Source organism: Eleutherodactylus coqui, chromosome 4, assembly GCF_035609145.1.
Source record: "Eleutherodactylus coqui strain aEleCoq1 chromosome 4, aEleCoq1.hap1, whole genome shotgun sequence".
Lineage (NCBI taxonomy): Eukaryota > Metazoa > Chordata > Amphibia > Anura > Eleutherodactylidae > Eleutherodactylus > Eleutherodactylus coqui.
In genome coordinates, this window is record NC_089840.1 from 276,653,732 (window position 1) to 276,674,513 (window position 20,782).

General features: G+C 45.5%; 1 protein-coding gene and 1 pseudogene across 1 annotated transcript in view; both read left to right on the top strand.

Annotated features, from left to right (window-relative positions):
- LOC136624365 (zinc finger protein 83-like) overlaps nt 1-20,782 on the top strand; it is a 179,900-nt pseudogene that overhangs the window by 7,305 nt on the left and 151,813 nt on the right.
- Nucleotides 1-20,782, top strand: part of LOC136626716 (zinc finger protein 27-like) — a 659,137-nt gene that overhangs the window by 1,192 nt on the left and 637,163 nt on the right. The window lies entirely within an intron of this gene.

Consider the following 20,782-nt stretch of genomic DNA (forward strand, 5'->3'; position numbering starts at 1 on the left):
TATGGGTCGGTACGATTACTACGATACCAAACTTGTATAGGTTTTTTTTTTTTTTTTACTATACTCCTCTCTTTTTTTTTTTTTTTCAAAGACATTTAATTTTTTTCAATAATTTTCTGCGGTCATCTTCTGCGCGCAATAACTTTTTTATTTTTCCGTCGACATAGTTTAGCAAGGGCTCATTTTTTGCGAGACGTTCTGTAGTTTCTGATAGTATCAATTTGGAATACATACGACTTTTTGATCTCTTTTTATTGCGTTTTTTCTGGGAGACAGGGTACCTAAAAAAGTGTATTTCTGGCGTTCTTTTTTTTTTTTTTCACTCGACGTTCACCGTGCAGGAAAAATAATGCACTACTTTGATAGATCGGACTTTTACGGACGCTGCGATATCAAATACATATTTTTATTTTATGATTTTGATTTTTTAATAATGGATATGGCAAAAGTGGGGTGATTTAAACTTTTATAACTTTTTTTTATTTTTTTTAACAATTAAAAAAACTTTATTGATCTTTTTTTTACATTACTATGAAGTCCGCCTGGGGGACTTTAACATGCGATGCTTTGATCGCTCCTGCAGTATGACGTAATGCTGTACGTCATGAAGCGGGAAGGGGTTAAAATCCATATTAACTCCTTTTTTTTCATTTTTGTTTTTTGCGTCTTTTTTTCCACGGCGTACACACTGCAAGAAAAATGCCAAGATCTTACTTTCTGTGGGTCAGTATGATTACTACAATGCCAACTTATATCGTTTTTTTTGTACTCCTTTTATTTTCCTCACAGATATTTAATTTTTATATGTTATTTTCTGACATCATATTCTGGCAGCCATAACATTTTTATTTTTTCGTCGACATAATTGTGCGAAGCTCACTTTGTGCGAGACGTCCTGCAGTTTCTGTTAGGGTGGGTTTACACGAGCGTGTTTTTGTGCGTACTTAGGTGCGTTCATATGTCCGCACCTAGGTACAAGCAAAAGATAGCATGATAATAGATAAATCTGGAAAACCTATGAAAGTGATGGAAACGACACAGAAACGGATAGGGCAGGCGAGGGGCTACATGTTGGGCTGCATCTCAAGTTCACAGGTCCCACTATTAAGCCACAATAGCGGCAAGAGTGGGCCCCCCCCCTCCCAACAACTTTTACTTCTGAAAAGCCCTCATTAGCATGGCATACCTTTGCTAAGCACCACACTACCTCCAACAAAGCACAATCACTGCCTGCATGATACTCCGCTGCCACTTCTCCTGGGTAACATGCTGCCCAACCCCCCACACGACCCTGTGCCTGCAGCACAAACAAAAGTGTCCCTGAGCAGCCCTCAGTTGCCCTCATGCCACACGCTGGCTGCATAGGCACACCACCCTCATGTCTATTTATAAGTGCGTCTGCCATGAGAAGGAACCGCAGGCACACACTGCAGAGGGTTGGCAGGGCCAGGCAGCGACCCTCTTTAAAAGGGGCGAGGCGATAGCCCACAATGCTGTTGAGAATCACAATGATGTTGGATCTTCATTCCAATCCTTTGCCACCTCCGTCAGGAGCTGCAAACGTGGACATAAAGGGGACTCAGCTGCCAGCCCAGCACTTCTACACATCTCCACAATGCAGCAGCCTCTGTCCCAGCAAACACCTTGTGTGGCCCAAGGTGCTGTGAGTGACATAGCAATGGGGAATCTATGTGTCCACACACTACTCATTCTGTTTGGGTGCCGAATACCTCATCGACAACGCAAGGGGTAAACCATCTGCACTCTGCACCCTACCCAAGTCTGTCAGTGTTTTGGGGACAGACAGGTAAAACAAAACACCTCTATGGGAAATCTGTGTGCACCCACAGCAAGGGTGGGTCCAAGGAACTAAAAGACAGTACACATAAAGAAATCAGAGTGCCCAAACATGGCAGACTTTCCCTGCGCGAGGACATAGGCCTCTACAAAACCCTCAGCAATCGCGGGCATAGAGTGGACTCCGATGCTAGCATAGCTGTGAACGTCTCATTAGCTCTGTATCGCTCCTCTTGTTTGTCCCAATGCCGTGCCCCGGATAGCTGTGGTAACATGAGAAAATACATGTTGGCTTCGGCCCACACTCCATGCCCTAGTCAGTCTGGGTTTTTGTTTTTTTTTTTTGAAAATCAAATTTTATTAGATTTTTGTTGCATTATATGAACATATATAACTTGGCATAGTTACAGATCAGTTTTATTCCTAGTCTATATGGGCTAGGAGCATTATAAAAGCCATACCAACTAAGAACGGTAAGTTAGAGCAGAATTTAACAATAAATTGTACCCCTGCACCAGATACTGCGATATCTCTTGTATATACTCCTTGGTGCATGGGGAGTTAAGAGACACAAGGATGGGGGAAGGGGGGGTATATAGGGAGGGGAGCGAAGAGGGTAGAGGGTACAGGTGGGGGGGGTGAGATGAGGTATTTAGTATCTGAAGTAGCATAAGTGCCTGCCTAGTGGGACTCTCGAAGTTTCCTGTATGTAATCCTAGAGCAATGATCATGTCATGGATGACCTTTGGGGGTCCACGGCGTGATCAATAGGAATGTTTGCATCCTTCCAAATTAATGTCATGAGACTGTGCGCACAGCCTGAAGCAATCACACTGACACAAGTTCAGTATATGAATACTTCCTCATCTCTGCTTTATTTGTGGGCAAGTAGCCTCTTTTATAAAGTTTAACATATCTGCCCTTTTTGGGCATGCCAAAGATTACATAGATACAACGTATTGATTGATATTGGATAAGCGTCTTGGGATTCTTCCTTCATCCGGTCATCTGTTATTGCCCGTCATGTGGTATCAGTCCGGAGGGGGCAGGACGAGATGAGTGGGTTGTCTTGGGCACCACATAAGGATGGTCCGGTATGATTGGAGGCTATGACTTGAACTATTATTTGCATAAATTTCCCGTAAACTGCTTATTTTGACTAGTGCGTTTGCTAAAAGCGGTAATGTTGTAGACTGCGGTTTTGTGTGTCTGCCTTATTTTAGCTGGTCTGTTAGGAATCGGGAAGTAGAGTGTCCCACTAAATGCTAGTAACAGTAAAAGTCTATTAGAGTTTAGAGAACGGAGAGTTTCATTGTATATATGAGAAAGTGGATATATTGGGTATATAAGGGATGGATATATATATATATATATATATATATATATATATATATATATATAATTTTTTTTTATTTTATTTGTGAGTAAGCAAACAAAGATGAATAAAATACTGTTATTTAGCAGATAAAGATAGTATACGTAAAACTGTCTATCACAGGTCCGCTGTCCACTACATATGAAATGTATGTCCACTGTCACAGAAATATAGATTTTGCATATATCCACTACAATCAAATCAGGTCCTCTAGATATCTGTCATCTCTAGAGATATATAAGTCTCGTTTGCTTATGTTAGAAGATGTGTATAGGGGGGAACTCGATGAAATAGATATGCTGAGAAGGTATGGCACAAATTGTTTTTGTATGTCTTCCACTAATCCCTCCACACCAGGGCTTTCCAGGGGCTCCACATCTGTACAAATCCATCATGCTCTCCTCTTCCCCAACTTGATAGTTCTTCTAGATTGCAAATTAAATCAACTTTTCCCCTCCATTGGTTCAATGAAGGTGGGGATTCCTGTAGAGGTATAAGGGCCTTGGCTGCGTCACTCGCCAGGGCAATTAGTCTGTTCCTCATAGGATGGAAGGCTGCGAATGCTCTCCATAGAAAGATCAGGTCTGCTGTGAGTTTCAGGTTTGGTGACATGCATTGTAAGATTTTCTCAACTCCCTTCCAGTATGGGGTGATAAGGGGGCACTCCCACCAAATATGTAGGTATGAGCCTACTCCCTGGTTGCACCTCCAGCATCTGTCATGGAGGGCGAGTTTGTAAGCGGCTAACCATTGGGGGGGTTTATACCACCGCACCAAGAGTTTGTAGTGGCACTCTTGCGTTAATATGCATGGGGAGAGGCCAAACGCTGTTTTTAATATAAGTTTTACTTCAGCTGGGGAGAGTGATATATTTAGTTCTTTCTCCCATGAGACTAGGAACGCAGTCTTAGATACTGTGGCTGGGGAAATGAACTTTCTCCGTAGATTGGATATCTTTCTTGGTATGGTGGATCCTTCACCCAAAACCTTTTTCGAAGGGGGTTTTAGGTCTAGTGGATTTAAAGGTGCCTAAAAATTTTCCTGTGGAGCCGGTTACATGTGCGGTCTGTAGGAAAGAGAATTTATGATTGGGCAATAGGGTCTGGAGGATCTCCTCAGGTTTTTTGTGCGCTTGAGATTGAATATCTTCTACTTTCTCCACGGGGAAACTCCTCCAGAGACTCATTGTTGAAGGGTCTGGAGGGACTCCTATCAACCTGTGCAAGGCTCGTAGTGGGGAAAGCGGGGAGGGTACAGGAGCTAGTGCGTCCCTAAGGTCATCCCAGGCCTCGCAGGGGCCCTTAAGCAAGGGGTTAAAATTAATTGCTTTGTATTGGGTTTCTCAGGGTACCGCAGGTCATCTATTATGGCTGGGCCATGCGATCTCTCTGCTAGGTTAAATAGTAAGGGGTCCTTCATTGGGTGAGTGAGCTCCATCCAATAATTCAATTGAGTTGCTTTATGGTAATCTTTCACGCAGGGTAGATCGATTCCTCCTTCCGATTGTCGTTTTATTATTAGACTATAAGCTAATCGCAGACTTTTTTGCCTCCAGACATAGCTTGAGAAAACTCTACGCAGACTCTCAAAAAAGGTTCTAAGTAGGGAAATCGGTACCATGCAGATTTTGTATAGGATTATCGGTAATACATATGATTTAATAATATTTTTTTCTGCCGAACCACGATATAAATGGAAGGTCATAGGAGAGTAGCTTGCCTTTAATTTGTGGTATAAGAGGTTTAAAATTGGAGGAGTAGAGATCTTCTGTTTTTTTGGTTAGTTTAATTCTGATGTAGTCAATCGCCGAGTTGGACCAAGTGAAGGGGGAGCAAGATCTCAAATCGTGGTAATTAGGTTCTGATACTGAAATATTTAAGATGGTGGATTTGGAGAAGTTAATTTTAAAGTTTGATATTGCGCCAAAGTCTTTTAGTTGTGTGGTCAGTTTGGGCAGGCTTTTTTCTGGTTCAGTAATGACTATCGCAATGTCATCTGCGAATGCCGCGGTTGAGAGGATATTTTAGCTGCAACTTAGACCGTGATATCTGGGTCCTGTCTGATGCTCTAGAATAGGGGTTCAAGAGTTAAGATGAAGAGAGTAGGGGATAGTGGGCAGCCCTGACTGGACCCATTGCGGATGTCAAATGGAGCTGACAAGACTTCATTAATCTTCAATCTGGCATATGGTCTGGCATACAAGGAAAATATAGCTGTGATAAAGGGTGCGGGAAGGCCGAATCTCTCTAGGACCGCCTTTCACTCTCCTCACCTTCTGAAGAGGAATCCTCTTCCCGCTCACCTCCGGCTGCGGTAGCTGAGTCTTGGCTCGGCGCCATCTTGCTGGCCGCGTGGGGAGAGCCAACCGCTCGCTCCTTCAAATACCTCTGCATATCTGCTTGATTCCTGGCCGGGCGAGGGGTTTCAGTATGCTCTCCACCTTTCCCTCTTGCTGTCTTTACCATCCTCCGCATCGGATTGCTGCTGCTATCGGTCCGGGTAAGCGCCGTTGCACGGGAGCTCAGCTCTCAAGCAGCCATGAATCTCCGCGGTCAGGCTCCGCCCCACCCCTGGGGTTGTTTTTTTTTAGTGCCAGGCAGATACAACACTGCTATAGGAAGTCGGGTGCACCCACAGCATAGGTGGGTCCCAGGAACCCAGAGAAGGTACATAAAGAAATCCCATTGCAGTGCCCCAGATAGCTGTCGTAACGTGAAAGAAAATACATGTTGGCCTCGGCCCACACTCCATGCCTTATTCAGGCTGTTTTTTTTTTTATAGTGCCAGGCAGGTACAACACCACTATGGGAAGTCTGCGTGCACCCACAGCATGGGTGGGTCCCAGGAACCCACAGACAGTACATAAAGAAATCCCATTGCAGTGCCCCGAATAGCTGTGGTAACGCGAAAGAAAATGTATGTTGGCCTCGGCTCACAATCCATGCCCTAGTCAGTCAGTGTTTTTTGGGGGGCCAGATAGGTAGAACACCACGATGGGAAGACTTAGTGCACCCATAGTATACAGAAGTATAGGCAGACCCCTGTAACATTTCTGTAGCAGCAGTAGAGGCAGACCCCAGTAACATTTTAGTAGCAGCAGTATAGGCCGACCCCCTAGTAACATTTATGCAGCAGCAGCATTGGCAGACCCCTGTAACATTTCTGTAGCAGCAGTATAGGCAGACCTCTGTAACATTTCTGTAGCAGCAGTATAGGCAGACCTCTGTAACATTTCTGTAGCAGCAGTATAGGCAGACCTCTGTAACATTTGTGTAGCAGCAGTATAGGCAGACCCCTATAACATTAATGTAGCAGCAGTATAGGCAGACCCCAGTAACATTTCTGTAGTAACAGAATAGACAGACCCCAAGTAACATTTCTGTAGTAACAGTATAGGCAGACCCCTGAAACATTTGTGTAGCAGCAGTATAGGCAGACCCCTGTAACATTTCAGTAGCAGCAGTATAGGCAGAGCCCAGTATTAGTAACATTTAAGTACTAACAGTATAGACAGAGCCCAGTAACATTTCTGTAGTAACAGTATAGACCGAGCCCAGCAACATTTCTGTAGTAACTGTATAGGCAGATCCTAGTAACATTTATGCAGCAGCAGCATTGGCAGACCCCTGTAACATTTATGTAGCAGCAGTATAGGCAGACCCCTGTAACATTTCTGTAGCTGAAGTATAGGCAGACCCCTGTAACATTAACGTGGCAGAAGTATAGGCAGAGCCCAGTAACATTTTTGTAGCAGCAGTATAGGCAGACCCCAGTAACATTTCTGTCTAAAGGGTATAGGCGAACCCCTGAAACATTGGGGTACCATAAGTGTAGGCGAAGTCCAGAAAAATTAGTTATCTAAGACTATAGATGAGGGCCTGAAAAATTAGTGTTGCAAGAGTACATATGTACCCCTGAAACATTGCTCAACTGAGAGGGCAGGTGAAACCCATAAATACTTATTGAAAGATACAGCTTGCTGTTGCTTAATTTGTAACAGAGCCTGGAGGCAGCCCTGTTAAAAAAATGGTTCATGTTAAAGTATCAATGCTTTTGAAACTTTGAAAAATTGTTAAAAGATTGTAAGCACAGCCTTTTGGGCCGTAGAAAAAATGGCAGTTCAGCGTGATGACATGATGTTTCAGGAGGAGGAGGACTAATATCATACACAGATTGAGAAAGGTAAATGTCCCTTTGTTTCCCGGTGATAGAGAAGAATGCTTGCATCCGCGGTTGCAGCGAAAAGAATCTTTAGATTCCGCTGCTCTCCGCTGTGGAGAAGAGAAGTCTGGGGAAATCAAGGCTTTGTTCATCTTTATGAGTGTAAGCATGTCGGCACTGGCAGTTGACAGGCGGGTACACTTATTTGTGATGATTCCCCCAGCCTCACTAAACACCCTCTCTGACAAGATGCTAGCGGCAGGGCAAGCAAGCACCTCCAGGGCATACAGCGCAAGTTCGTGCCACGTGTCCAGCTTTGACACCCAGTAGTTGTATGGAGCAGAGGCATCACGGAGGATGGTGGTACGGTCGGCTACGTAATCCCCCACCATCTTTTTACAGTGCTCCCTCCGACTCAGCCTTGACTGGGGAGTGATGACACAGTCTTTCTGGGATGCCATAAAGCTGACAAAGGCCTTAGAGAGTGTTCCCTGCCTGCGCTGAACATGCTGCCTGATCTCTGAGCCTCCCCTTCTACTTGGCCCTCGGAATTGTGCCTTCTGGTACTAGAGCTGTCAGATGGGAAGTTTACCATCAGTTTGTCCACCAGGGCCCTGTGGTATTGCATCACTCTCGAACCCCTTTCCTCTTCAGGAATGAGAGTGGAAAGGTTCTCCTTATACCGTGGGTCAAGCAGGGTGTACACCCAGTAATCCGTAGTGGCCAGAATGCGTCTAACGTTAGGGTCACGAGAAAGGCAGCTTAACATGAAGTCAGCCATGTGTGTCAGGGTACCAGTACGCAACACATCACTGTCCTCACTAGAAAGATCACTTTCAGGATCCTCCTCCTCCACAGCCCATACACGCTGAACAGATGAGAGGCCAGCAGCATGGGTACCCTCTGCAGTGGGCCCAGCTGTCCCTTCCCCCTCCTCCTCCTCAGGCTCCTCCCCCTCTCCCTCCTCCTCCTCCGAAATGCGCTGAGATATAGACATGAGGGTTCTCTGACGTCAAGCGACATACTCTCTTCCCCCGTCTCCTGTTCCGACTGCAAAGCGTCACCCTTTATACTTTGCAGGGAACTTCTCAACAGGCATAGCAGAGGAATGGTGACGCTAATGATTGCAGCATCGCCGCTCGCCATGTGGGTAGACTCCTGAAAGTTTCCAAGGATCTGGCCGATAACTGCCATCCAGGTCCACTCCTCGGTAAAGAATTGAGGAGGCTGACTCCCACTACGCCGCCCATGTTGGAGTTTGTATTCCACTATTGCTCTACGCTGCTCATACAGCCTGGCCAACATGTGCAGCGTAGAGTTCCACCGTGTGGGCACGTCGCACAGCAGTCAGTGCAATGGCAGATTAAACCGATGTTGCAGGGTCCGCAGGGTGGCAACGTCCGTGGTGGACTTGCGGAAATGTGCGGAGACCTGGCGCACCTTGCCGAGGAGGTCTGACAAGTGTGGGTAGTTTTTCAGAAACCGCTGAACCACCAAATTAAAGACATGGGCCAGGCATGGCACATGTGTAAGGCTGCCGAGCTGCAGAGCCTCAACCAGGTTACGGTGGTTGTCACACACGTCCATGCCCGGTTGGAGGCTCAGCAGTGAAAGCCAGTGGTCGGTCTGCTCTGTCAGACCCTGCAACAGTTCGGGGGCCATGTGCCTCTTCTTTCCTAAGCTGATTAGTTTCAGTACAGCCTGCTGACGCTTGCCCACCGCTGTGCTGCTGGCGACGTGCTGCTGACACATCTTAATTGCAAGGTAGATGTTGCGTAGGAGAAGGAGGGGGAGGGTTTAGTGGAGGTGGCATAAACCGCAGCAGATACCAGCACTGAGCTGGGACCCGCTATTCTGGGGGTGGGTAGGATGGGAGCGGTCCCAGGCTCTGACTCGGTCCCAGCCTCCACTAAATTCACCCAATATGCCATCAGGGAGATACTTGTCCACGTGTCCGTTGTTAAGTGGACCTTCCCAGTAACCGCGTTGGTGAGGGCACGTGTAATGTTGCGGGAGACGTGGTCGTGCAGGGCTTGGACGGCACACCGAGAAAAATAGTGGCGACTGGGGACCGAGTAGCGTGGGACCACCACCACCATCATGTTTTTGAAAGCCTCCGTTTCCACAAGCCGGTACAGCAGCATCTCCAGGCTGATTAATTTGGCAATGTGCATGTTAAATGCTTGAGCGTGCGGGTGCGTGGCGGCGTACTTGCGCTTTCGCTCCAATGCTTCTGCTAGCAACAGCTGAACGCTGCGCTGAGAGACATTTCTGGATGAGGTCGAGGACAGCGGAGGTGAGGGGGTGTGGGTGCAGGCCTGGAGGCGGTAGTGCCTGTGTGTTGAGAGGGGGGTTGGATCTGAGTGGCAGGTTGGGGCACAGGGAAAGAGGCAGTGGTGTGACCCGCAGGCGGTGAACAGCCTTCGTCCCACCTTGTGGGGTGCTTGGCCATCACATGCCTGCGCATGCTGGTGGTGGTGAGGCTGGTAGTGGTGGGTCCCCATCTGATCTTGGTGCGACACAGGTTGCACACCACTGTTCGTCGGTCGTCCGCGCTCTCACTGAAAAACATCCACACCTTTGAACACCTAGGCCTCTGCATGGTGGCTTGGTGCGAGGAGGTGCTTTGGGAAACAGTTGGTGGATTATTTGCTCTGGCCTTGCCTCTACCCCTGGCCACCCCACTGCCTCTTCCAACCTGTCCTGCTGCTGCACTTGCCTTCCCCTCTGAAGACCTGTCGTCAGTAGGCTTAGCAAACCAGGTGGGGTCAGTCACCTCATCGTCCAGCTGCTTTCTCCGAATCCTCTGTGCGCTCCTCCCTCGGACTGACTGCCCTTACTACTACCGCACTGATAGACAACTGCTTCTCATCATCATCATCCTTCTCACCCACTGAAAGCTCTGCAGACACTTGACGGAAGTCCGCTGCCTCCTCAGCTGGACCCCGGGAACTTTCCAAAGGTTGGGCATCGGTCACGACAAACTCCTCAGGTGAGAGAGGAACCAGGTTTTCCCACTTATGGCAGGGACCCGAGAACAGTTCCTGGGAGTCTGCCTGCTCAGATGATGTCATTTTCATGGAGTGAGGTGGCTGTGAAGGAGGAGGAGCAGCAGCCAGAGGATTCAGAGTTTCAGCAGTGGACTGCATAGAAGACTGGGTGCCTGATACATTGCTGGATGCATTTTCTGCCATCCATGACAGGACCAGCTCACACTGCTCTGTTTGCAATAAAGGTGTACCACGTGGACCCATAAATTGTGATATGAAGCTGGGGACTGCAGAAACTTGCCTCTCCTAATCCCTCAGCAGCCGGCTGGGATTCGCCTTGACCAGGAACTCAGCCTGTGCCCACACCCTCACTTGGAACTCCGCGTCCTCACCCGCGTCCACGTCCTTGAACCCCTCCCTCTACCCCTCAGCATGGTGGATTACGAATAGAGCAGACACAGACAGCTGTAAATAATTATGGAATTATATGCGTACATTTTCACGCTGAGAGTGGAATTGTAACGCTAACTCCAGGCAGAGACAAATTATACGAAAGGCTGCACACAGGCCTAGCTGTGCAATAGTGATGGACTACAACTCCCACCAGACACCCTGTAAAATTCAGACGGTCAGAGGTAGCCCTACGAAGGAGCTTCTTATTTTTTTTTTTGTAAAACAATACAGGCTGTATAGTGTGTATATCACTTTCACTTTATAAGTGGCACCATGGGACGTACGCTGTGCGTCTCAAATTCAATGCAGACACAGACCGGTGTAAATAATTATGGAATGGTTTGCGTACACTTTCTCACTTAGAGTGGTATTGTAATTTGTAATGCAAACTGCAGCCAGAAAAAAATTAAACAGAAGGCTGCACACAGGCCTAACTGTGCAATAGTCATGGACTACAACTCCCAGCAGCCACCCAGTAAAATGCACTCGGTCAGAGGAAGCCCTAAGAAGAACCGTTGGGGTTCTTGTACACAGAATCCTTCACTACTACTGTCCCTATCTCAGCAGCACTTTCCCTATACTATGTAGTACAGACTGCAGCCTGAGAACGCTATAGCTGTAATGGCCTGCACAGCCCGATAAAAAAAAATTGTGCAAAACTGCTACCAGCAGCCACAACAGTAATGCACACGGTCAGATGTGGCCCTAAGAAGAACCGTTGGGGTTCTTGAGGACAAGATCCTACACTAACACTATCCCTGAATAAGCAGCAGCACTTTCCCTGATCTCTCCCAGTGTGTGTCTGAGGCGAGCTGCGGGCGGGACCGCTTTAAATACTCAGGGGTCACTTGATCTCGCCAGCCACTCACTGCAGGGGGGTGGGATAGGGCTGGAACGTCACAGGAGGAAGTTGTAATGCCTTCCCTGTATGTCTATTGGCCAGAAAATGGTGCTACACATGCAGGGAAGGAAATGGAATTGACTCGAATACCGCGTGGTGCTCGTCTTGAGTAACGAGCATCTCGAGTACTCTAATACTCGAATGAGCATCAAGCTCGGACGAGTACGCTCGCTCATCACTAATTACCAGCAACAACATAACACCCAAACATATATCGGGTCTAATCCCAAAACGTGCAAAAATATAATATAGATGGACCACTCAATATCACATCGTCCCCAAGTTTTAATTCGCATCGTCCCAAAGTTTTAATTCATATGATGTTCAATTGCAATAGGTATCAAAGGAGTATGCAGCAGCGATGGCATCATGGAGCATCAATACTCTTGGCAGCTATTCGACCTACAACAGATAATAACAAATAAAGGCCGCCTGCAGACGAGCGGGTCGGATCCGGCAGCGAGAAATCTCGCCGCGCGATCCGACCCCAGAGCCTGCAGGGGCGAGCGCGTACTCACCCGCGCCTGGCGGCCCCGGCTCTTTGATGTGCCGGCTGCCGCGCAGCCGGCGCATGCGCAGACCGGAGCCGGCGGCCAGGTGAGTGCGTGCTCCGCACAAAATTAGAACATGCCGCGGTTTGTTTGCCGCGCGAGATTTCGCGCGGCCAAACCGCGGCCGTCTGCATAGGAGTGCGTATTGTAATGCACTCCTATGCAGACTTTCAGCGGCGGAAATCCCGCGGAAAATCCCGCGGCGGGATTTCCGCTCGTCTGCAGGCGGCCAAATATGAATATAAAAAATACACATCAATAAAAACATACAAGCAAGATATCATGTTACATATTATGTCTATAGTAACCTACATCTGAATAGAGGTGTCACATTTCTATATTCCAAAAAGTGTTTGACAATAGGAAGATCCTTTACCTCAGTTCTGATAGTGCTCTTGTGTTTATTTATCCTAGCACATACTTCCTGCGTCGTCTCACTGACATACGCTTTGCCACATGGGCGTGTGATTAGATAAATGACGTATGCCGATCTGCAAGTATAATAATCTCTGATCTTAAACGTACGTCCAGTAAGGGGGGTTTGAAATGAATCTCCCTTAATTAAATTGACGCAGCAGGAGCAATTTCTCTGAGTAGTTACCCTTTTAGATTTATACAATGGACTTACCAACTTGTCTCGCAGACTGCGTGCCTGTCTGTAGGCCATTACAGGAAAATTGCAAAAATCAGGAATGTCCTGACTTGTTTTGGTCAATATTGACCAACGTCTGTAAAGAATATTCCTGATGCAACCACTATCATCACTGTGGACACAAAAGGAATCCTTTTAGATTTCTCAACTCTAGGCCTCGGGGTCAATAATTCACCCCTTGTTCTAGATAGGGCCTTTTTCATCATACTCTGTGTAAAGGTAGTTGGATATCCCCTATGACGCATTTCCTCCATCCTCTATTGACTGTTTGAAAATTTGGTGGGGGCTCGAAGCGAACTCTATATACCCATGTGTAGGTGCTGTTAATCCACGCTATATAACAACAGACAACAGTATACACTGCTTAAAAATTTGAGGGGGGGGCGAGGGGGGTTTGAAGCGAACACTACATACCCCTGTGTGTCGGTGCTGTTAGTCCACGCTATCTAACAACAGTATACACTGTTTAAAAATTGTGTGTGTGGGGGGGGGGGGGGGCGCTCAAAGTGAATAATATATACCCCTGTTTGGGTCCTGTCAATTCACATTATCTAACAACACTATACTCAGTTTACATTGTCTATTCTGACCTATAAGCGTACGCAAAATATCTCGCAGTTTGCGTAGCATTTTTACTGGGTGTTCACCCTTCTCGACCCACGGTATAAGGAGAACCTTTGCACTCTCATTCCCAAAGAAGAAAGGAGTATGAGAGTGATACAATACCACAAGCCCCTGGTGGAAAAGCTGATACTAAACTTCCCATCTGACAATGCTAGCGGTAGACGTAGTTCAGTGGGCCATCTAGCAAGGGAGACGAGGGAAACGGGCAGCATGTCCAGTGCAGGCAAGGGAACACTCTCCAAGGCCTTTGCCAGTTTTATGGCACCCCAGCCAGACTGTGTCACCACTCCCCAGTCTAGGCTGACTAGGAGGGAGCAGTGTAAAAAGATGGTGAGGGAGTACATAGCTGACTGTACCAATGTCCTCTGTGATTCCTCTGTTCCATACAACTATTGCGTGTCAAAGCTTGACACGTGGCACGAACTTCCGCTGTACGCCTTGGAGGTGCTGACCTGCCCTGCCGCTAGCGTGTTATCCGAGAGGGTGTTTAGTGCTGTTGGGGGGGATTATCACGGATAAGCGTACCTGCCTGTCAACTAACAGCGCCAACAGGTTTACACTTATTAAGATGAACAAAGCCTGGATTTCCCCAGACTTCTCTTCTCCACCTGTGGAAAGCAGTTTAACATGAAGTATCTTTAAGCTGAAACTGCAGAACCATGCACCCTCTATCACCCTAAAAAGGGTAGAAGTAGCTTTGTCTATCTTTCTCTGATCTTCCTCCTTCTCCCCCTAATCCAGCATGCCATCATGCAGAACAGCCAATTCTTCAGAGGGCCAAAAGGCTCTGTAAAAACTAATTCTTTCGGAGGGCTGCCTTCAGGCTCTGTTAGCAAATTAAGCAACTAAGAGCTCTATGTTAAAAAAAAAATTCAGGGGTTCATCTGCACTCTGGGTAAACAAATTTTTCAGGGGTTCACATGCACGCTGGGTAAAAAAATGTTTAGTTGTAGAATGGGTTGTTGAATTGTGAAGATGTGTATAAGTACTGGCATCTGAGTCCCCTTTATGCCCACATTTGACAGAGGTGGCATGGGATTGGAGTAATTAGAACCCAGCACTCCTTTATAAGACTACAACTCCACAAGTGTATTCCAGCGCAGTGTCCACCTACCTGACACCTAGACAGAATTAATTGTCCTGCTTTGGCCACTCAAATTTCTTCATGTGTCCCACTCTCCTTGTAGCGATCAAAGGAAGCGTAACTGATTTCATGAGACATTGACAGTTTTACTGTATACCTGTGGTGGCAACATTTGTGACAACCTCCTGCTTAAAACAAATCTTTTGTTTCAGAATGAGTTATTGAATTGTGCAGATGGTTAGAAGTACTAGCATCCGAGTCTGCTTTATGGCCACGTTTGTGGCTCCTGATAATTTTGTGACGGTAGCATGGGATGGCAATACTGATCAGCACTGTATAACAAGACAGAGCTCATTGGACACTGCCTGTTTTTGAATTTAAGCGGACATAAAATACCCTGAGTTGTAAACAGCAGGATAAGTTTAGGCCTGAGAAACGCACGCATCCCTGAGGGTCTGCAATCGTCTATGTACAATCTGCTCCCGATCCGTTGTGGGGTCCTGCTTTGGCCACTCAAATTTCTTCATGTGTCCCACAGTAGCGATCAAAGGAAACGTAACTGATTTCATGAGACATTGACAGTTTCACTGTTTACTTGTGGTGCCAACTTTTGCGACACCTCCTGCTTCAAACCAATCTTCGGTTTTAGAATGCATTGCTGAATTGTGGAGATGGGTAGAAGTACTGTCATCTGAGTCCCCTTTTGGGCCATGTTTGTGGCTCGTGGCAATTTTCTGATGGAGGCGGCACGGGCATTGTAATTCTGATCAGCACTATATAGCAAGACAGAACTCATTGTACACTGTCTATTTTAGGATTTAAGCGGACGTAAAATACCCTGAGTGGTAAACAGCCGGCTTGGTTTGGGTCTGATAAACACACGCATCCCTGGGGATCAGCGCTGGTCGGCATGTATTAGCTCTCGTTTTACCACAGTTATCCGAGATACTGGATTGGAGCGTTCACAGGAAGCTTAACTGATTTAATGATACTTTCACAATCTTTGGTTTTTAGAATGCGTTGCTGAATTGTGGAGATGGGTAGAAGTACTGCCATCTGAGCTCCCTTTATGGCCACGTTTGTGGCTCCAGACAATATTGCACGGAGGTGGCACAGGATTGCAAATCTGATGATACGTGAATGTATCATCAATTCTCATCAGCATAGTGTGATATCGCCCACAATTTCATAGAGGGACACTGCCAGGCCCTGTCAACCCTCTGCAGTGTGTGTCTCCTGTTCCTCCTCATCCAATACGCACTTAAAAATAGACATGAGGGTGGTGTGGCTATCAAGCGACCATGTGGCATGAGGACAGCTGAACGCTGCGCTGGGAAAAATTTGAGTACGCTATGGACGCAGGCTCGTGCCTGCATCCTTGGGGGGGATTGGACAGCAATGCCAGCATGTAGCACAGGAGAAGAGGCAGATGTGTCACCCACAGGCGGTGATTGGCCTTCGTTGCACCTAGTGTGGTGCTTAGCTAAGATGTGCCAGCGCGTGTGCATTGCTGATTATGATCTGTCCCAAGTAAACTGTTAGGGGGGTGACTGCCAGGCTCTTGCCCACAATTTGGCTTACTAGAGTGACCTGGCAGCCTCAGATTCATCCATGCATGCTGCTCCTGCTGTTCCCTATCCATTTGTGTGGCGTTTCTATCACTTTCTGATGTTTTTAGGTGATTCACACAACCACCCCTATGCGGAGCATGGATCAGCTTAAAAACTGCCTGAGTCTCCCATTGACTTCAATGGGGTTCATTACTCAAAACGAGCTCTCGAGCATTCCTAAAAGCTCGACTCGAGCAACTAGCATCCCAGCATTTTGGTGCTCGCTCATCTCTAGTCATAAGCTATTGGTATAGTTGTAATGTTACATTCAAAAATATTAAAATCCATTTTATTCTTGGCAGATGACAAAACTAGGAGCTCAGAGGGACATCTGGTATCAACAGATCATAAAGTGGAAGATCCTGGTATCATACAAGATACATATGAAGAGCCTGCTATTATCCCAAATACATCCTCAGCACTTCACAGCAAACATCTATCTTCTGATCATTCTAAACAGGTTCCATCTTTAGATTCATTACAGAATGCTAAACAAAATACAATTTACAGAACAGTTGTTAAACATCAGAGAATTCACACAGGGGAGAAGTCATATTTATGTTCTGAATGTGGGAAATGTTTTAACAGAAAATCAAATCTTGTGATACATCAGAGAATTCACACAGGGCAGAAGCCATATTCATGTTCTGAATGTGGGAAATGTTTTAACCGAAAAACGCCGCTTGTGTTACATCAGAGAATTCACACAGGTGAGAAACCATTTACATGTTCTGAATGTGGGAAATGTTTTAACCGAAAAACGACGCTTGTGTTACATCAGAGAGTTCACACAGGTGAGAAACCATTTACATGTTCTGAATGTGGGAAATGTTTTTACCGAAAAGCGACGCTTGTGTTACATCAGAGAATTCACACAGGGGAGAAGCCATATACATGTTCTGAGTGTGGGAAATGTTATAACAATAAATCAGGTCTTGTTAGACATCATAGAATTCACACAGGGGAGAAACCATATTCATGTTCTGAGTGTGGAAAACGTTATAACGATAAAGCAGATCTTGTTAAACATCAGAAAATTCACACCGATGAGAAGCTATATTCATGTTCTGAATGTGGGAAATGTTTTACACTAAAATCAAGTCTTGTTAGACATCAGAGAATTCACACAGGTGAGAAGCCATATTCATGTTCTGAATGTGGGAAATGTTTTAGCCAAAACTCAAATCTTGCTAAACATCAGAAAATTCATACAGGGTAGAGATTAGGTATTTTCATATTCTGAATGTGGGAAATCTTTCACACATAAAACATGAGAAAATTCACACAGAGGAGAAGCCATATTCATTTTAGGAATATGGAAACTGTTTTAAGCAAAAATTACATATTACTCTACATCAGACAGTTCACACAGAGGAGAAACCATATTCATGTTCTGAATGTGGAAGATGTTGTAAGCAGAAACCAACTCTCATTAAACATCAGAGAATTCACACGGGAGAAGCCATTTTCACATTAAGAATGTGAGAAATGTTTTGTATTCAAAAGATTTTTATTGAAACTTTAAGGGTAATACAAGAAACATGAATGCAATAAAATATCAAATATTTAACATATATGTTATGATGAAATAAATTGTTTAACTTCTCCTATTGTCTTTTGCTTAACAACAATTGACTCAAATTTTCATGTAAATTTAGAGAGATGGATTTTGTTGGTGATATATGCTACATCTCCATATATTCCTCTCAAGTATGAATATACCTCAGGCCCTGGTTGTGATAACTGGAATGGGCTCAGCCTATGCTGTTATTCTTCCGTTGCTTGGCTGCATGCAATCCAAACACAAATTAAAGTAAGAAACCAATTAACTAAAAGAAATTTTTAAAAAAGTGTTGTGGGGTAGAGGGGGAAGGTAATATAGCAGGGTACCTAGCAATGAAGAAGATAAAGAGTTGAGAAGCAGAAAAGGAAGAAGGAGAAGAAAGAAAAGAAGCAGCAGCTTTGAAGATTTGGACCGCGAGTCATGATCAGGGATGGTCTATTGGGTGCTTAAATAGATGTATAGATGGAGTATCTCCTCTTACTGTACAATTCCGTTTGCTAGCTATCTACAGAGAGATGGTGAGTCTTGAACACCTATCCATACTACCCAGGTCGTGTAGAAATTTGTACATTCCTTTTCAAGATCAGAGAATCTTAGTTGCTCCATATGTTTTATGGCATCAATTGCTTCTACCCATGCTATTCTCAGGATTGCATTACTTTGTTTTGAGTATCTGGGAATGATTTGTCACATTTCCATGATAAAATGTCCTAACAATCCTTTTTTGTTTTTAGATATTGACCCCAGGAACATGGTCAAAAGTGCCATCTCTGGGGTGATATTAATTGAGGTTCTACATACCGCCCTATATAACCTAGAGATATCCTGCCATAACGGAGCTATAAGCTGACACTCCCACCAAATGTACAACATTGAACCAGAGTCTGACCAGTACCTCCAGCATTGTTCTGATACAGAGGGAAACATTTTGTGTAGTTTTGTTGGGGTCTGTACAATTGTGAGACTATTTTAAAGTTGAACTCTTGTAGCCTAGTTGATACAGTCATTTTAAGGGACAGTATATAGGATTTAGACCAGAGCTCTCCAGAGAAAACCCTACCCAATGCTCTCTCACCCATGTCCCCACCCAGTTAAGTTCAAAGCTCTCAGTCTGTTTATATAGTAGCAATCCATAGACTAGAGACATCGCATGTGTAGGTGCTACAGGGGTGATACATAGCTTCTCAAAAGGAGGAAGATCTACTGTTAAATCTGTGATCTAAATTATAAAGGGTTTATAATTTAGATTAAAAATTTCATCTGGGGTTGCGGAAAATTGAATTTGTAAATATTTTAGGTGTTGGGTTAAAATAGCTGTGTTAAAATAGCTGTATGCTGTATGTAGCAAATTCCTGTAAAAACAAAGAAAGGCCTATTCTAGGATTTGGGACATATATTAAAAGATCATCTGCAAAAAGGGATAGCTTATGCTCCTGTTTCCCTATTGTTACTCTTTTGACCGAAGCATTACATCTGAGGGCATTGGCCAAGGATTCCATCACTAATATATATATATAGATAAAGTGATAAGGGGCACCCCTATCTTGTTCCATTCCTGATCGTGAAGGGGGGGTGACAGATGCCCATTGATTCTTACCTGTTCTGATGCGTTATGGTAGGTATACCCTGTCAATTAATGAAAGACTTTTAATGGTGTTATCTCGGGCATCCCTGCACAGGACAAAACTTGTCCCAGTTTAGGAGTAACAATTATTTGAGCTTGTAGGGCTTGTGGTGGGAAAGGACAACCCTAAGAGAATGCATTAAATGCTTTTAATAAGGGGTCTGAAAGCAGCTCTCCAAACATTTTAAAGAATCTGGGGGTGAAACTATCAGATCTGGGACTTTTCCCAGTCTTTAGGGTTTGTAAGACCTGTTTAAGTTCATCTGTGTCAAAGTCGTGATTAATAGGGTCCTCCTAGCAAGGTCACACTGACAATGAACCATTCAGGAGCTAGGGGTGGGACAGGGCCATCTCACTATCTAAGCCCTGTCACACCCCTAGCTTCCAGTTGCGAGAAGACACAATAATACCCTGGGCTCCTGCCTGCCTCCTCCCGAGGGGGATGTTCAGACGTACCTTTTAGCTCTCTCGGTCCTGGTGACGCTGTAGCAGTGATCTTATTCTGCTGTGCTGCTCTGTCTGGGACCAGCTCCAAAGAAGTGAGCTACGGATCCAGAGCCGTCCTCCTCTGTTGCCCTCTGTGTTAAGGGTTGCTTCCGACCTTCAATCTTGCCAGGATGGTGCTACAAGGATGCCTATTAGGGCTGTAGATTACCGGGGTTAGCAGGAGGTCTGTGGGAAAGTGTCCTTCTCTGTCAACAGCCAAGTCACCCCTTCGCCACCCCCAGGGGAGAAACTGTAAATGTCCGGAAAATGTTAAAAATGTTTACAGCTGAATCAAGTCTTTTTGGACATCAGAGAAGTCACTCAGGGGAGAAACCATTTTCACATCCTGAATGTGGGGAATATTTTACTTGGAAGTCAAATCTTTTTGACTATCGAAATACTCACATAAGAAAACTATATTATTGTTTTGAAGTTTGCAAATGCAGCACTCACAAATCTCATCTAGTTAAACATCAAATAACTTATCAGGGAAGAAGACATTTTCCTTTTTTTTCAACTGATAAATAGTACAAGAAAAAAAATCCAACATTAAAAGTGAAAGCGAAGTCACATGTATAACAAGATGATCAAGAGCACCTTAGCTGTGGGAAAGGAATACAAAGCCCGGATGGAACGAATCATGTCTAGAGATGAGCGAACGTACTCGGATAAGCACTACTCGTCCGAGTAATTTGCTTTATCCGAGTATCTCGCCGCTCGTCCTGAAAGATTCGGGGCGCTCCGCTGCTGACAGGTGAGTCGCAGGGGAGAGCGGGCGGGAGAGAAGGAGAGAAAGATCTCCCCTCCGTTCCTCCCCGCTCTCCCCTGCAGTAGTGCTTACACTCGGACGAGTAGTGCTTATCCGAGTACGTTCGCTCATCTCTAATCATGTCCTCTCCGAAACCAAATT